This window comes from Myotis brandtii, unplaced genomic scaffold, assembly GCF_000412655.1.
Source record: "Myotis brandtii unplaced genomic scaffold, ASM41265v1 scaffold2293, whole genome shotgun sequence".
NCBI lineage: Eukaryota > Metazoa > Chordata > Mammalia > Chiroptera > Vespertilionidae > Myotis > Myotis brandtii.
In genome coordinates, this window is record NW_005358622.1 from 15731 (window position 1) to 21413 (window position 5683).

Genomic DNA, 5683 nt, shown 5'->3' on the forward strand with positions numbered 1-5683 from the left:
AGGTCAGGAGGAGAAATTCCCAGGAAGAGCAGGTTTCTGTAGCTCTCCAGGATCACATGTCTGTACCAGGCCCTCTGAGCTGTGTCCAGTCCTTTTTACTCTTCCTGAGAGAATTCTATGACCTCATTCTTAAGAAATATATACATGTATTTATTGATTTTAGAGAGAGAGGGAAGGAGAAGGAGAAAGAGATAGAAACATAGCTGAGAGAGAAACACCGATCAGCTGCCTCCTGCACAGCCGCTACCCAGGCCTGTGCCCTGACCATGAATGGAACTAGGAATCTCTCAGTGCTTGAGAAATGCTTGGGAAAGTCAGAGCCCAGAGACAAAGGCTCACTAAAAGGCCAATATTTAATTGGAAGATCATAGGATGTTCTTTTATTATAGGAGAAAAATGTTCCTCATCTCCCCCCATTGCTAGTGGGAGGGGGGTTCTTGGGGTACTGCGGGAAGAGCATTTCTGGAGGCCCCCATGGAGGATGAGATAAGATAAAGCTTTATTTTTTAGTCCATGTGTGTGGGGTCCACATGGCCATGTGCCATGTGAGCAGAACCAGAGAAGCCGGATAAAAAGAGCCCCACAAGCCCAGAGTCACATGAGTCCCAAGAGAGCCAGAGAGTTAACTCCTTTGTTTAGGTGGTTATGTGTCGCAAATCCTCATGCCTTTGCAGGGCCATTCCAATTCTGGCAAATATCTCTGTCCCCAGGTATGATTGACAGCAAGCACATTCCAGGTGTCACCCCAGCTTAACTAGGCATGTGTCTATCTTCCCTTTGTCCAGTCCCCTCCCCACAATGTTTTATAGGGAACATGCCTATAATGTCTGGCCTTTTCTCTGCTCCTTTCCTATTATTAATAACTTGCTAATTACAACAGTATCACTCTAACTCCCTCACATGTTACCACCTCACCAACAGAGGATCCAGGATAATAACAGTGAATTATAGTTGAAAGAGCTGTAAGACTCAGGCTCTTACAAAAACACAAAGTCAAAAGGGGAAAGAAAAATAAGGACACTAGAGGACGTAGAAGCCTCTGGCATGTATAGCTACAGAAAACATCAAACACAGCTCAAGTCCTAGAGATAATAACATAAACCCTCACACTGAAGGCCTGTTTATCTCCATTCCTATTGTGACACATCATGTCCAGCTTTTCTCAAAAGGCAAAGGTGCTAGGAGCAGAAATAGAATAGTGGAGACTGGCTATAATTATAAGAAATATTAATCATGCTCATTATAAGAAATATAAATCATGCTCTGTGAAATATTAGTTAGGCTCTGTTAACTCTAATTGTTCTATTCTGATTAGAGAAAGCACATTCTAACCTGGCTGGGGGTTGAATGCTCTTGGAGATGGGAGTTAAGCTCCTTTCCCAAGAACTGCCTGTCATCATGGAAAGATGAACAACATTGTTCAAAGGTGCCCTCCCCTTGTGACCCCCCAGCCCCCAATCCGTATTGCCTGTGACCATTATACTTTGTCTGCTTCCCCATGCCTGTAATTCCCACTTTCCCATGTAACCTCTGTCCTTCTACCCAATATAAGCAGCTGCCTTATGGAGGTGGGGTAGAGTAGATTTTCGTTGATAACTTGCTACTCTCCCATTCTGCCAGCACTGTTGGAATAAACACTCATGTATAATTCAATCCTGCTTAATTGGCTCAAGTCAACTGGTTGTCCAGTTTCATTTTCTGGTGACTCTATGGGACCACAAAGGGGGGTGGGGGGGACTCCTTTGGGGTGAGTAGCAGAGATCCCATTCGCTGCTTGCACTTGGGGTTCCTGGGGCGGAGGCCTGGACTCTTTTATTCACAGCTTCCAGGAATTTTCCTGTTTTGAGTCCCTGGTACAGCCTCAGTAATCCCAGTCATCTCACCTAAGATCTCAGTTGAATTGAGTGTTCTATAATTCTGTAAACAGGAGCATCTGTTATATGTTGCTCCCCTGGTCTCCGCATCCAATCCTGATGAGCTTAGGATGGAGACACAGCCCTGCATGGCCAAGGGCATTCTTTTAAGTGTGTCTAGAGAATTGTGAAGTAACTAGAGGCCCGGTGCATGAAATTTGTGCACTGGGGTGGTGGGGGTTTCCCTCAGCCCAGCCTGCACCCTCTCGCAGTCCAGAACCACTCAGGGGATGTCCGCCTGCTGGCCTAAGCAGCCAACAGTAAATCTCTCTCGCAGTCTGGGATCCCTCGCTCCTTACTGCCCACCTGCTCACTGCTCCTTTCCACTCAGCTCGCTGCTCCTTAGTGCTGCCATGGAGGCAGGAGAGGCTTCCACCACTGCCACTGCACTCACCAGCCATGAGACCTATCTTTCTGTGTAATTGTCTGTGGGCCAACTGCTCTCTTCCTTCTCACTTAGGGTGAGCAGCATGTGAGGGCAGAGTGCACTGTCGTGGAACGCAGAGGGCTGTCCAGAGCTGAGGGGAGTGGCCGGGCCCACGGAGTGAGTGAGAGGTGGACACAGAGGATGCTGTCTCACCCAATTGTGGGGTGGGCTGGCCGGCCTTCATCTGCCTGACCCCACCGAGGGAGGGACTGAGCAGGGTATCGACCTCTCCATTCTCCATCCTTCCATCTGTGACACCTGTCACCCTTGCCAGGCCTCCCCCAAAGTGAGTTCAGCTCAATCCCTGAATGTAAAAGGGCACGGTGGGGGGCCTCCACTTTAGTGCCCCCTGATTCCCAGCGACAGGACCTGATCTCAGGATGGTGGCCACAGCTGCAGAACATAGATCTGTTTCAAGAAAAGTTGGGAATGCAGACTTTCGTATGAGCCCCTATTCCAAAAGGTGGCAGTGTATTCACATTGTGGCAAAGACACCTTCAAGAGTAACATAAATGGGTAAAATCATGGCCAAGCTGGGCCATTTCCCCATCCAATCTCTCTGAAGCACGTGGGCAGAACCAAGTTTCAGCTCTTCGCAGGACACTTCCAGGGTTTTGTTTTTTTTAAGCCTACAGGACAGTAGTCTGTCTCCATTCTTGTTCTTTGGGATTTTTTCATCCTCGGATAAAAGGATACGTACATTCGGGCAATCCTCTCAAGATACAATATTCCAGTTGCACCCATGTGACGACGACAGCGCCCCTCAGAGGGAGGGAGCCGACAGATGGGGAGCAGGGAATTCTGAAAACCAAAGTGATGACAGAGATGCTAAGTCTTTCCTTCATGTGTCTGACACCCCTCCTCAGGCGGCCTGCAGGCCGGGCGTCTGCGGGACCTTTACCACTTGATGTCCTGGCAGGCTGCCCTGGGCCCTGCAAGGCAGTGTGCAGGGCTGCCTCGGCCCAGGGGGAGTCGCCCCCCCCCACCCCAGCCACTCCTGGTACAGCGCCTGCACATGGGCGCTGGTCTCCGGGGGCCACACCAGGATGGCAGCGTAGATGCCTTCCATCTGCTGCAGCAGTGCCTGTCTGCACAGCCGTCGTCCGCCTGGGCCTGGCCCCTGCCGCTTAGGCATCCCCAGAGCAGGCCAGGACCTCCATGAAGTGGCAGCGGAACTTGCCCCTCTACAGCTTCAGGACCACTTCTGGATGTTCCGAAAGCCGTAATCAGTCTCAAAGCATAGCAGAACCTCTCCTTCCCTTTCAAGGGTGACCTCCTGGAAGTCTTTGTTCCTCAGGGTGCGGTAGGTGAGCACCCCCATGTCCTCGTTGAACAGCTCCTTGGCCATGTGCCCAAAGATGTGTGCCAGGTACCCATCAGAGCTGGCACCCTCGTGGAGCCTCACGTCCTTCTCCTTCATGTCTCCAAACAGAGTGTCCACAGTGGTGTCATTCGAGGGGACATCACTTTGCTCCATTATCTGGACAATTTCACCTGAGGTTAACATGCACTCAGCACCCCGGGAACTATGCAAAGCTGTGGGAACATCTTCTCAAAGGGCCTCCAGTTTCTTGTCACAACAAGGGGCCACAATGACATGGAAAATCTTGTCTGGGGACAGGTTCTGCCATCTGGCAAAGTAATCCTTCACCAGAGAGCCCATGATCTGCTTGGGAGACTTGGCCGTGCAGAGGTGGGGGTGATGGGGTGACCCAGCACACGATCTTCATATTGGTCCCAGCCGGGGCAGGCGGAGGTCAGCATGGGCAGCTGGGGCTCTTCCTCACGGTGCTGGCAGTACTAGTGCACAGATTCCTTCTGACTCTCCAGGATGCTGAAGTCCACAGCTATCTTCATATCAAAGACAGTGCGCCCCAAGGCTTTTGAGGAAGCCGCAGAGCCTTCTGGATGCATCAGTGACACTGAGGCTGAATTTAGCAGCAAAATAAGGCAGAAACTGAAGACATACGGACACTGCCAGCACCTTGTGCTGTGAGCTATCACATTTCTTATTAAGGTTGAGAACACGGAAGAAGTCCTTGGTGTTCTGTTGAGAAACTTGGACTCCTTCCTCTGCGGTCACACAACTGTCACATGCCAGGCAGTCACTCAGAAATATCTTGGCATCAGCCAACTTATGGAATTCTCCCTTCTCTTTGTTCTCCTGAGCCCGACTCTGGACGTTGACTGCGACATTCTCTTGGTCATCGTTTTTTTTGTTTTGTTTTGTTTTTTTTTTTTTACTAAATTCCTTCCATTTGCAGTGATCACACTTCATCTGGAGCGGGGCGGGCAGGGGCCAGCTCAAGTGGCCTGGAGGAAGCACAAGGAGAGCAGTCAGTCACCGCTGGTCGCCCCTGGCACTGCTGGCGGTATTCTTTCTTCCTTGTGGAGCATCTAGGGAGGGGAAGCAGCCGCAGTGCCTGAGGCCAAGTTCCAGGAGGCCGGCAGTGCTGGTCCATTGGTGCCTGGCCTGTCCTCTTTAGATTCAACCTGCAGGACTACTAAGGGAGCCAGTCCAAGGGAGGGGAAGCAGCCTCAGTGCTGATCGCAATCACAGGGTGCAGGCAAGGCGGCACACAGGCCTGGGGTGCCACCTTGCCTGCGCCCAGGCTCTCCAATGGCAATGCAGCTCTCTCTCTCTCTCCGCTTGCTCCCCAGTTGCACCCCACCTCTGCCACCTATTGATTGGAGTCTGAGGGCCAGGAGGAGGGACCAAGAGGCCAGTCTTCCAGCTGCTCGCCAGTTGCTGCTGTCACGGATTGATTGGAGCCTGAGGGACCCGGGTTCCCCCATTAGCCATCCCCTGATCAATGGAGCCTGAGGGCCAGGGGATGGACCTGTTGTCTGTTCAATCGTTAAGGAACCTGGGTTTTTATATATTAGGACCAGTGGCCTGGTGCACAAAATTCATGCATGGGGGGGTGTCCCTTAGCCAGGCCTGCACTCTCTCCAATCTGGGAACCCTGGAAGGATGTCCTACTACCGGTTTACAGGGATCTGGCCTAAACCGACAGTCAGACATCCCTCTCACAATCCAGGACTACTGGCTCCTAACCACTCACCTGCCTGCCTGTCTGCCTGATTGCCCCTAACCACTCTGCCTGCCGGTCTGCTTGCTCCCAACTGCCCCCCCGCTGCCAGCCTGCTTGCCCCCAAATGCCTGATCACCCCAAACTGCCCCCCCTACTGGCCTGCTCGCCCCTACCTTCCCTCCCCACTGGCCTGCTCATCCCCAACTGTCCCCCTGCTGGCCTGCTCACTCCAAACTGCACCCCGCTGTCCTGATCACCTCCAACTGACCCCCACTGATGGCCTGCTTGTCCCCAACTGGCCCCCCTGC

General features: G+C 52.1%; 1 pseudogene; it reads right to left on the minus strand.

The window, feature by feature from the left end:
• Positions 1-3202: 3202 nt before the first annotated feature.
• LOC102256695 lies at positions 3203-4618 on the minus strand (annotated as a pseudogene).
• Positions 4619-5683: the final 1065 nt, after the last annotated feature.